The 10,818-nt window shown below is 45.1% G+C and overlaps 1 long non-coding RNA gene across 1 annotated transcript in view; it reads right to left on the bottom strand.

The window, feature by feature from the left end:
- The window catches only part of LOC311096362, a 253,553-nt gene extending 243,810 nt beyond the window's left edge, over nucleotides 1–9,743 (bottom strand). The window contains exons 1-2 of the long non-coding RNA XR_014609005.1: nucleotides 9,190–9,743; nucleotides 8,876–8,928 (exon numbers count right to left, since the gene is read on the bottom strand). This is a non-coding gene — a long non-coding RNA (uncharacterized lncRNA). The remainder of the gene's footprint in view (nucleotides 1–8,875; nucleotides 8,929–9,189) is intronic.
- Nucleotides 9,744–10,818: the final 1,075 nt, after the last annotated feature.

Genomic DNA, 10,818 nt, shown 5'->3' with positions numbered 1-10,818 from the left:
TGCCTGGAACGCAGCATAAAAGTTGTGAGAAGCACCTGGCTGCAGCCTGCAGATTTGGGCGGGGTGCACCTGGGCACCACAATGCTTCTCATTGGTTAGGGGCAAAGTGATGACGTCGATTCTAGCTTTCGTCGATTCTAGTTCTGTTTCATTCAGTGTTGCCAACTTAGCGCCTTTGTCGCTATTTTTAGCGACTTTTCAGACCCCTTTAGGGACATTTTTTCAAAAAAGCGACTAGCGACAAATCTAGCTACTTTTTGGACAAACCTCAGTAACCTCCAAATGTTGCCAGCACAGTCCTGCGAGCGCGAGGTTTGCTTTCTCCTTGCCGTCACACACATAGATATCAGGCTTGTTCGACTTCATGCAGCTCTGCGCAGACCGATCGGCGGCTGACTTAAAGCAGTGCATGCCGGTTAGAAATTTTGTCCGACTTGATACAGCGCCGACGCCACGTGACTGTGACATATGCCATCAAAGTACCGCGAGAGCGATCCGAGAGTAGCCGGAGAACTCAGCCAGCGCAGCTTCTCAAGAGCGGCTGCACTGGGCTGCAGGAGGGCTGATGACGACACAGCTGTTCCACTATTGGCCGGATTCACCGCATGACAACGATCACGTGTGTTTCGTGTTTATTCGAACACCTTTAGTTCCTCTAAAGCTCTCAAATCAGTTTATTATAACAGTGAACACTCTTTTCATGTCGTTGCAATGTTATATTGTGTCATGTTTATCCAATTAAAACTGATTAAAAAACGTAGACTCCACTTCATTGATAGTATCTTATGTTGAACTTTATTCTTGTTCAAACAGACTCCGTATGAAGCAATACATAAAGTATTGAATGAAAATGTCTCTGAAACATCTGTGTATTATTTGGCAAATATTGCATTTATTTCACTGCAGCTGTGGTAAAGTATGCGAACACCACGTGAGTGGTCACTACGGGAACCAGAAAGTGTCCGACTTCACGTCTCCGTTTGCAGCTCCTCCCCGCCTGCACGCGGCTACTCTCGCCGATCGGTTGCATCCAGCCGCAGCCGATGTCGAACACACCTATCATATATAAAGTACGCCGCGATGACGTCATGCATATGCTAATTGACGTATGACGTCATCTAGCGACATTTAGCTACTTTTAGTGGAGGCATGACATGTTTACTGATGTATTCATATATATGTACAATAATTTTTCATAAAAAAAAATAGTGGAGGCGTTAGCTATACTTTCCTTTGAAAATAGTTGGCAACACTGGTTTCATTCCTACTGACCGCCAGAGGCAGTGCAAAGCTAGTGGATAATCGCTGCGCCAGCTAGATAGATCGAGAAAAATATACCAACAAAGTCACGTCATGACCTATTTTTTTACAGACTATGGTCATGATGCAGACCGGTGCTGCGTTCCAGTCCACTTTTTTTAGACACGCACTTGCGAACTTCCCTAAGCACTTCCCCCTCGGGGGAATCCCCGCCGCCATTTGGAAGTGCATTCCACTTCGTGAAGTGGACGAGGGAAGTTTAGATGGACAGACCCTCGTTCCCTCCATTTTGACAGAGGGAGCGAGTCTACTTCATATGTACACTTCAGGCACCTATATGTCCCACAATGCAGTACGAGTGTGACGTCACCACATATCTCGTCTAATCACCACCACAACAAACAACTCTATGATATATTAATTACATTTTTTTTTTATTGAAAACAACCCAAACACCATATATACATTTGGATGCTGCATTAAACAAATTCTTAAAGGGAAAACAAATGTAAATAATAAATCAACTACATCTGATTCCAAGTGATCAAGGGCTTAGGACGTTCCAATTCAGCCCATTGCAGTTTCCGCCAGTAGTGGGCATTCGCAATGACGTACATCCGAGTGAACGAGACGGAGGGAAGTTAGCAAGTGAAGGGCATGATCATTTTGGACTGGAACGCAGCACGAGACGCGAGGATATAAACCACAGCGACTCGGTGCCCAGCCTCTTTCGCTTTCTTGCTTTTGATAGGTCGTTTGTTTTCACGCTGTCCCGTGCAGCTTACCTGAGTTGCGAGGATTCGCCCTCCCAAGCTGTGACAGCGCGCTCTACACTATCATCAGGACGGATATCTTGGATTATTTTTCTTCATTACGTGAGTGCATACGATTATTTGTTGTTGCGTCGGCGATACTCTGCTTCACGGTACTATCCGGTGGCTGGTTTCGACCGCGCGTAGGTTGCGTTCACCGCAAACCTATAACGTTATATCGGTTTTATATATTTATATTATCATATCTTAGATTCATTGCATACTCGCCGTAGTGCTAGTCATTGAATGCCTCGCGGTTCTATCCGAAGGCAGACTTGACTATACTACTTGTGAGAGCGTTTCATGTTATAGAATTTTCGGTTCTATCCGAAGATTTTTTTCGAATTGCTCAGTGGGTGCTATAACAGTTTTAATTGCCTACGGTGCTAACCGAGGACGTGTTATTGACGGAGTCATGGATCATAGCTCTCTCATCTCCGTTTCAAGTTGCAGATTGTGTCCGAATACGCTTCTTCCCGACGACGGACACGATCGATGCCCATCATGTTTAGGCGCTCAACATCTGAAGGAGGCCCTGACTGATCCGTGTTTGCATTGTAGTATGCTACCGATGTCAGAGAGACAGCTTCGCCTTGCTGAGTTAGCTGCTGGCGCTCCGCCTAGCAAGAAGAAATCTGTCCTACAGAAAGACACTTCAGAACACTTGTTATCGAAGACTGTAGCTTCTCTCTCTTCAGAAATGATGGAGATGAAACGTCTTCTTCAGTCTCTACAACCCCCAGTGTCGGCCCCACATACTGAGTGATTTCCAACCCCCACATGCTATAGATTTTGACGCTCTCTCCATGAGCGTGTCTAATTCTCATTTTCTTGATGGAGAATCGGTGGAACCTGCCATACAACCCACCCTCCCAAACAATGTTTTTTCTAACCTATATGCTACAGGTGGTTCAAGCGGTGGGTCTGTACATTCATCGGGCGCAGGCCCATCTGCAGAACAGATAACACATCGTCTGGAGCAGATGGGCCTGCGCCCGATGAATGTACAGACCCACCGCTTGAACCACCTGTAGCATATAGGTTAGAAAAAACATTGTTTGTGGTGGCTCGTTTGGGTCTTGACAAATCACCTGTCCAACCCATTCAAACCAATGTGTTCTTCAGACAAGCTGCTGATAGTAATGTGTTCACAATGCCACCGTGTAAGGATTTTGTGACACAATTCTCCAGTGCACTTACCAGTCCCAATGTGCCTAGAAGGAGGTCAAAGACAGCCCGCACTCTTGCAGCAATGGCTGAGGCTGACTCCATTGGGGTAGGACGGGCGCCTGAAATTGAACAGCCGGTTGCAGCTTTGGTGGTATCACTAAGAGGCAATGTACAATGTGGACGTACTGACACTTTCTTGAAAAAGGCATACGAGTCGGTAGCCTATATAACTCGAGCTGAGAATACTATCTGCCAGCTGCTTCTTGCCTGCAATAACACATTAGAGTCAGCGAGCGTTGACGCTTCTGCATCTCAGTTCTTACAGACGGCTCTGTTAACTATGGGTCATGTGACTCGGGAACTTGGGACACTTTCAGTGACCCTTCTAACAGCCCGGCATCAGGTATGGCTTGCTCAGGCAAGGTTACCTGAAGATTGTAAGAAGACACTGAGAGAACTGCCAATTGTACCAGGACATCTTTTTGGCCCAAATGTTTCTGAGGTATTGGAGAAGAGAATGAAGTTGTCAGAAGCCACACGACAACTGACTCAGGTTCCACGAGCACCACCTTTTAGAATGCCTCTGACTCCGGCTCACCCACGCTATTCGAGCTCGGAGCATCGAGTGCGACAGCAGAACGTTTCTCAGCTTCAGGCTCCACAGCGGCATAGAGGGGCTGAGGAGGCCCAGGGACGCCGCCCTTTTCACCGTCACCAGCAGGGGAGACCACGTCAGCGCCTCCCCACAGGTCCTAAAGGCAGAGGCCAAAAACCCTGAAGCTATGGGGCCGGCGGTCGGTCGTTTCACTGTGCAGCATCTACATTACTGGGAAAATTCAGTGTCCGACCCCTGGGTTCTGGCGACTTTGAGCAAGGGATACACTCTGCAATTCCGACGCCGGCCTCCCAAGTTTTCAGGAATCTTTCCGACAGTTATCAAAGATGTAACCAGTTCAATGGCCCTTTCCTTAGAAATTCATTCACTGATACTGAAAGGAGCCATAGAAAAAGTTCTTCCCCTCAGTCAGAGGGACGGGTTTTACTCCACGTACTTCCTTGTTCCAAAGAAAGATGGCGGTTTTCGTCCAGTTCTGGACCTGAGATGCCTAAACGTGTTCTTAAAGTCTCTTCCTTTCCGAATGTTACGCACAGTCGACGTTCTTCGATCTGTGACGAAAGGAGACTGGTTTGTGAGTGTGGACTTGAAGGACGCTTACTTCCATGTTCCCGTTGCTCCCCACCACAGGAAGTTCCTAAGATTCAGCTTTCAGAATCAAGCCTATCAGTTCAGAGTTCTACCATTCGGTCTATCTCTGGCTCCTCGTGTTTTCACAAGATGCATGAGTGCGGCCCTGACTCCTCTTTGGTCCAAGGGCATGAGGATTCTGCCCTACTTAGACGATTGGCTGCTCTGTGCCCCAACAAGACGACATGCGTTACACAACACCAGGATTGTGCTGGAGCATATCCAGAGGTTGGGCCTTACTGTGAATGACACAAAGAGTCATCTGGTCCCAGAACAGACCATAACCTTCATAGGAATAACACTCAATTCAATCACAATGTCTGCCACATTGTCTCACGCACGAACAGACAATATTTGTCAGTTACTGACTCGTTTCGGTCAGGGGACAAAACTTCCTTATGGTGTCCTTCTGCAACTAATGGGGATGTTAGCCGCTGCAACATCCGTGATCCCCTTGGGCTTGCTTCACCTCAGGCCTCTTCAGAGGTGGAGCAACAGCTTAGGGCTAGATTCAGCGAGACATCGCCATTGCATGGTTGTCGTTTCGCCTGCCTGTGTCCGTGCATTGAAACCCTGGAAAAAGGTAACATTTCTGAAAGCCGGTGTGCCTCTAGGGGTGGTGTCCTCCCGTCAGGAAGTGATCACGACTGATGCTTCACTAAAAGGATGGGGGGCAACGTGGAACCAGAGGGGAATTGGTGGTCACTGGTCACCCAGGGAGGCCTTAGAACATATCAACGTCCTGGAGTTGAAGGCAGTGTACTTAGCTCTACAACACTTCTTACCAAACCTGATGGGTCATCATGTGCTTGTCCGGTCCGACAACACGTCGGCGGTCTTTCATTTGAATCATCAGGGCGGCACCAGGTCTCTTGCGTCTTTACTGTTAACTTGCAAGATCCTCATATGGTCTCAGGGCCGGCTGGCCTCATTAAGGGCAGTTCATCTCCCGGGATTGGACAATCAAGTGGCGGATGCTCTGTCCAGGGATCTGCTGCTCCCGGGGGAATGGAGACTTCACCCGGATGTAGTACAGTTGATTTGGCAACGGTTTGGCAAGGCAGAGGTCGACCTGTTTGCATCGGAAATGACCTCTCATTGCCGCTGGTGGTTCGCGAGAGCCGAGACATCCAGCCCATTGGGACAGGATGCATTAGCCCACGAGTGGCCGAGTTGCCTGTTGTATGCGTTCCCTCCATTTCCACTTCTGTGGGAAACATTACATCGTATATGTCACATGCCTGTCCTGTCTCGTGTAGCACATGTGGTGTTTGTGTTCCTGTCATTGTTTTGACCCCACCCTCCTTGTTATCTATTATTGGTTTCATTTGCCCCACCTGTTGTTCCTCATTACCTGCCTGATTTGTCCCTTTTATAAGTTCCTTTGTGTTTGCAGTCTGTGTCGGATCGTTGTCTTGTACACGTCTCCTGTTCTCCCGTGACCCTTCTGGTATGTTTGTTTTTGAAGTTGTCGTTTTGTATTTAGTTGGGTTTTCCCCCTCGTGGGTGTTTGTTTTACTTTGTTCTTTTGTTTAATAAACCATTCCTCTGCACTTGAATTTTTTTCTCGTTTTCTTAAGATTTACCGTGACAGTATATTCCTGTACAAGCACAGGGTGCTTTTAGTGGCACCTCGATGGTCATCCAGGCTATGGTTTCCTCTCCTTCTAAATCTTTTACAAGGCGAACCATGGCAGCTTCCCACCAGACGGGATCTTCTTTCTCAGATGCACGGCCGTGTTTGGCACCCAGATCCAGCTTGTCTTCAGCTCTGGGTTTGGCCCTTGGGTCCAGATCACAGTTAATGGATTGTGAACCAGCAGTAGTGAACACTATCGGCAACGCTAGGGCTCCTTCGACACGACAGCTTTATGCTGCTCATTGAAGGATATTTTCTTCTTGGTGCGGGGATCAAGGAATTGACCCAGTTCACTGTACTGTGCTGACAGTTTTGAGTTTCTTGCAGCATCTATTTGATGACAACAGGGCGGCCTCCACTTTAAAAGTTTATGTTGCTGCCATATCTGCTTATCATGACCCGGTTGCTGGTGCTTCCCTTGGGTCTCATAACCTTGTTTGTAGTTTTCTGAAGGGAGCGAGGCGTTTAAAGCCTGTTCGTTCTACTCCTTTTCCTGTGTGGGACTTACCGCTTGTTCTAGAGTCCCTTTGTACACCACCATTTGAGCCGTTAGCTGTTGCAGATATTAAGTGGTTGTCCTTAAAAGTGTCTTTTTTGTTGGCCGTTGCTTCCACTAAACGTGTTGGTGAACTTCATGCCTTGTCAGTGAGTGAATTGTGTTTACACTGGGGTCATTCTTCGGCCTAATCCAGCCTTTCTCCCTAAAGTTTTGTTACCACAATTTGTGAATCAGTTGGCGTATAATAAATCTCATCAACCCTTACCAGTGGGTGTTACTTGTCACTCCACTAGGGCCGTGTCTTCGTCTTGGGCCACTTTACGGGGAGTTTCCTTGGCGGATGTCTGCGAAGCTGCTACCTGGTCTTCTCCATGTACCTTCGCACGGTTCTACAAGGTTAATGTGGCTGCTTCCCATGATGTGAGCTCTGCAGTCCTTCTGGAGCAACCATGATGTTGCAGGTGGGTGGCATTCCTCATGACTGTGTTGATGTGCGTCATCCACTAGTGCTTTGCACTGCCTCTGGCGGTCAGTAGGAATGAAACAGAACGCTAGTTACATATGTAACTGTGGTTCTGTGAATTCAGGATGACCGTCACTCAGAATGCGCGAGAAAGCATTCTAAGGCTGGGCACCGAGTCGCTGTGGTTTATATCCTCGCGTCTCGGTCTGCGTCATGACATGACTTTGTTGTTATATTCTTCTCGATCTATCTAGCTGGCGCAGCAATTATCCACTAGTGCTTTGCACTGCCTCTGGCGGTCATCCGGATTTCACAGAACCACAGTTACATACATAACTAGCGTTTTCATGTCCGCTGTTCATCGCTGCATGGTGAGTACAGGCAAGCTACTCTAATTTTATTTACAGTTTTTAATTCTGAAGTGGCGTTTAGTGTGAAGTTAAAATGAAGTGGTGTAAAAATAAGATCGTGTAACTTTACTCACCATATCACACAAATATATTTATAAATATATTGGGCAGCGTTTCCCAAAAGCATTGTAGGCCATATATATACATGGCGACATTAACAGGGCCTTCCACGACAATATCAAAGCTTAGTTGCTTACTAGGTGTTTATCCAGTATATGTATCTGAGCAAATGTATTTGTAATGTTTATCATTTCAGTATTCACTGAGCTTTGTGACAGCAGGGGCCTTTGATTTTACAGAGGTAAGTGAAATATGCAATGGAAACCCCCCATATTATTAAAAGTAAACTAACTGAGTATTTATTTTTAACTTAGCCTGACATGCCTTGCATCAGGAGGTGGTGGTGTCTGCTGCTTTTGGAGAATTTCCCCTTGAGGTTTGTTTGTTTTCTTCCTTTTTTTAATCCACATTTTGAACTTGCACTCTAATTTTTGATGTGCTGTCATACTATACGTACTGTTCATTGAAGCTTCAATTACCAAATGCTTAAATTTAGCAGTTTAAAATAAATAAGAGTTTTAACTATAGATACCCCCTGCCTGTTGATTCTTTGACCAAGGTAAGCGCAGTATAAACTCCTGTCAATCTATCAGTTACCCTTTTGTAAAGTATGTTAAGTTACATTTTGGACTGACTGTTGGCTACTTTGGACAGATGCCACCTGACATCCTCTGGCGGATATTGATGGGAGTTGTCACTGACGACGGCGATGTGGCTTTCTGGAGACTTTAACTGACGTGCAAGGTTCTCAGGGATGTTGTCAGCAAGCCCAAATTCAGAGAAGGGGCCCACTTTGTATGGCTGGACAGCAAGTTCTTTAAATCTAAGTTGTGAGTACTGTAAAAGGTACTTGAGAAAGTCTGTCTGTCCGTCCATCTATTTCTGTCTGTCTGTCTGTGCAATCTATCCATCTATCTATGTCTGCCTGTCTATCTCTACCTACCTATCTGTCATGTCTATCCATCTGTCTGAGTCTGATAGACTATTGCCTTCAAAGCTTTCAGCTTAAAAACTACTTTGATCTTCAAACTGAAAACCTTCAAACTTCAAACTTTTAAAACTATTTCAAACTTTTAGGATAGGCTTTCTCAAGCCAAATGAAAGTTTGTGTTGACAAACTTTTTTTTAACTAGCTTATGTTGTTCATAAACAAAGTAAGTCTCTTAGGTACTTTACAGACAAAGCCAATAACACTCAAGCATATCTTGTCTAACATTTTCCTATAATATGTTTAATATATATATATATATATATATATATATATATATATATATATATATATATATATAAAAGAAATTCCTTGTATGACTCTGTACTATGTTAATGCCTTTCTTCAAAATGATTCAATATTGTTTGTTCTGTATTTTATCTAAATTAGGTGTTGTGAACTGGAGTGCATTTTCCAGACAATATAGGCAAGAGTTCCGGGTACCCTACTCATTGACTCAGTGCTTGCACTGCACTGAAATGTACAAGGACTGCCCACCTGGGTATGTAGGAGATGGCAGAAGGGGGAGTCCTGCGCGGATTTTATTCCAAGAAGGAGGTTGAGGGTTATTGCTCGGTTGATTGTTTTTCCAATGATGGAGGGGAATTTCAGGCTGAGTAGATTGCGTGTGAGTGTACGTACGAGTGCGTGCGGGCGTACGAGTGTGTGCGTGCGCGTACAAGTGCGTGTGTGCGTACGAGTGTGTGCGTACGCTTACGAGTGTGTGTGTGTGTATGTGTGTGTATGTGCACGGTTGATATATGTGATTATCTGTATGTGTGTACATATCTGTTTTACAAAATTATTTTTGTTTTGAAATAAAAGTTATCACTGGTATGAGTTTGGTTTTTTGAGTTTTTTTCATAATATGGGATACAGAGATTGACAATGTACTGTATGTAGTTGGTTTAACTTCAAACTACTTTATTGGCATAAATGTTTTATAATAGCCTATATAATGCACAAAAATAAACAAGAACTATTACAGAGGAATTATTAAAATAATAAATATATAAGGTGCCATTAATGTTTACAGTAAGTTTGTAATTTACACAGTGAAGTGCAACAGAACTTTTAAAATACTAGGCCTATACATATATTACACAATATATACTCTGTAGTTCCTTATAAGTTTACCTTAGATCAGGCATAGTTAAAACTATGGATATGCACTCTACACCTTTTTGCTGCTTTCAGTATTACTTTAGTTATTTTAATACTTTATCATTTTATTAAAGTATTATTTCAAATTTGCGTTTTGAAGACGCGTGACGTCATTACTTAGCGCAGATACGACGCATGCGCTGTCAGCTCGATATGGCGCATGCGTTTTAAAGACCGCATTAGGCTTGTTTGAGATGCGCCTTGCCTCGCCTGAAATGTATGCGAGAGTAGGCGGCTGCAGTGAGGGGAGGAGTGAAAAAAGTGCAGGCAAGACCAAGGGGGTAATCGAGCTCTCAAATAGCGTACCACCCCCGGGGGCCGCCATTGGCTAACAAGCCATCACCTGCTGTTAGCATTCCATTGACTCCCATTCATTTTGGCGTCACTTTGACAGCGAATAACTTTACATCTGAGGCGTTTAAAGACTCCATTTGTCCATTATTTATTTCTAAAGAAACACGAAAATGTATAAAAGGCTCCATTACCTTGTATCTTACGTTATGGCCCTGTAGAAGCAGTTTTTGTAAAAGTAGGCTAACAATTGCGTCATAACCACGCGACTCTCTGGAAATTACGTATAGACAGGAGGAGAAGCACGCAGTCAATCGGGGGGACGTGGAGGCATAAAGTCAAGGGAGAAGCCCATAGAGAGTCATAAAGTTGCTCCTGCTCCTAGCTCATGGACAGCTCCTACTCGCACTCTCCGTCTATGCAAGATTCGGAAGGGAATGATTCAGATTTCTCTTGGCACAGCTACTAGAAGACTTACAACTGTCAGACAGGTTGCTCACGTCACATCCACGTCGTCAAGCTCAGTTTGAGTCTGCGCAGTACCCTCGACCATCAGGAAGTGAGTGCTTCTAATTTGCTTCACTTTTCTCCGTTGAAACCTATGGGGTCGCTGTGTCCAGTTTATATACTGTCTATGGGCAAGACGGACAGTCTTCTCGCAGTGGATCCATAGACAGTAAAAGAAATGGACACAGCGACCCCATTGGATTCAACGGAGAAAAGTGAAGTCAATTAGAAGCACTCACTTCCTGATGGTCGAGGGTACTGCGCAGACTCAAACTGAGCTTGACGACGTAGATGTGACGTGAGCAACCC

Source organism: Abramis brama (assembly GCF_963993115.1).
Source record: "Abramis brama genome assembly, chromosome: 14".
In the NCBI taxonomy this organism is placed as follows: Eukaryota; Metazoa; Chordata; class Actinopteri; order Cypriniformes; family Leuciscidae; genus Abramis; species Abramis brama.
The sequence above is the reverse complement of the archived record's forward strand: the minus strand, read 5'-3'. Positions and strand labels throughout refer to the sequence as shown.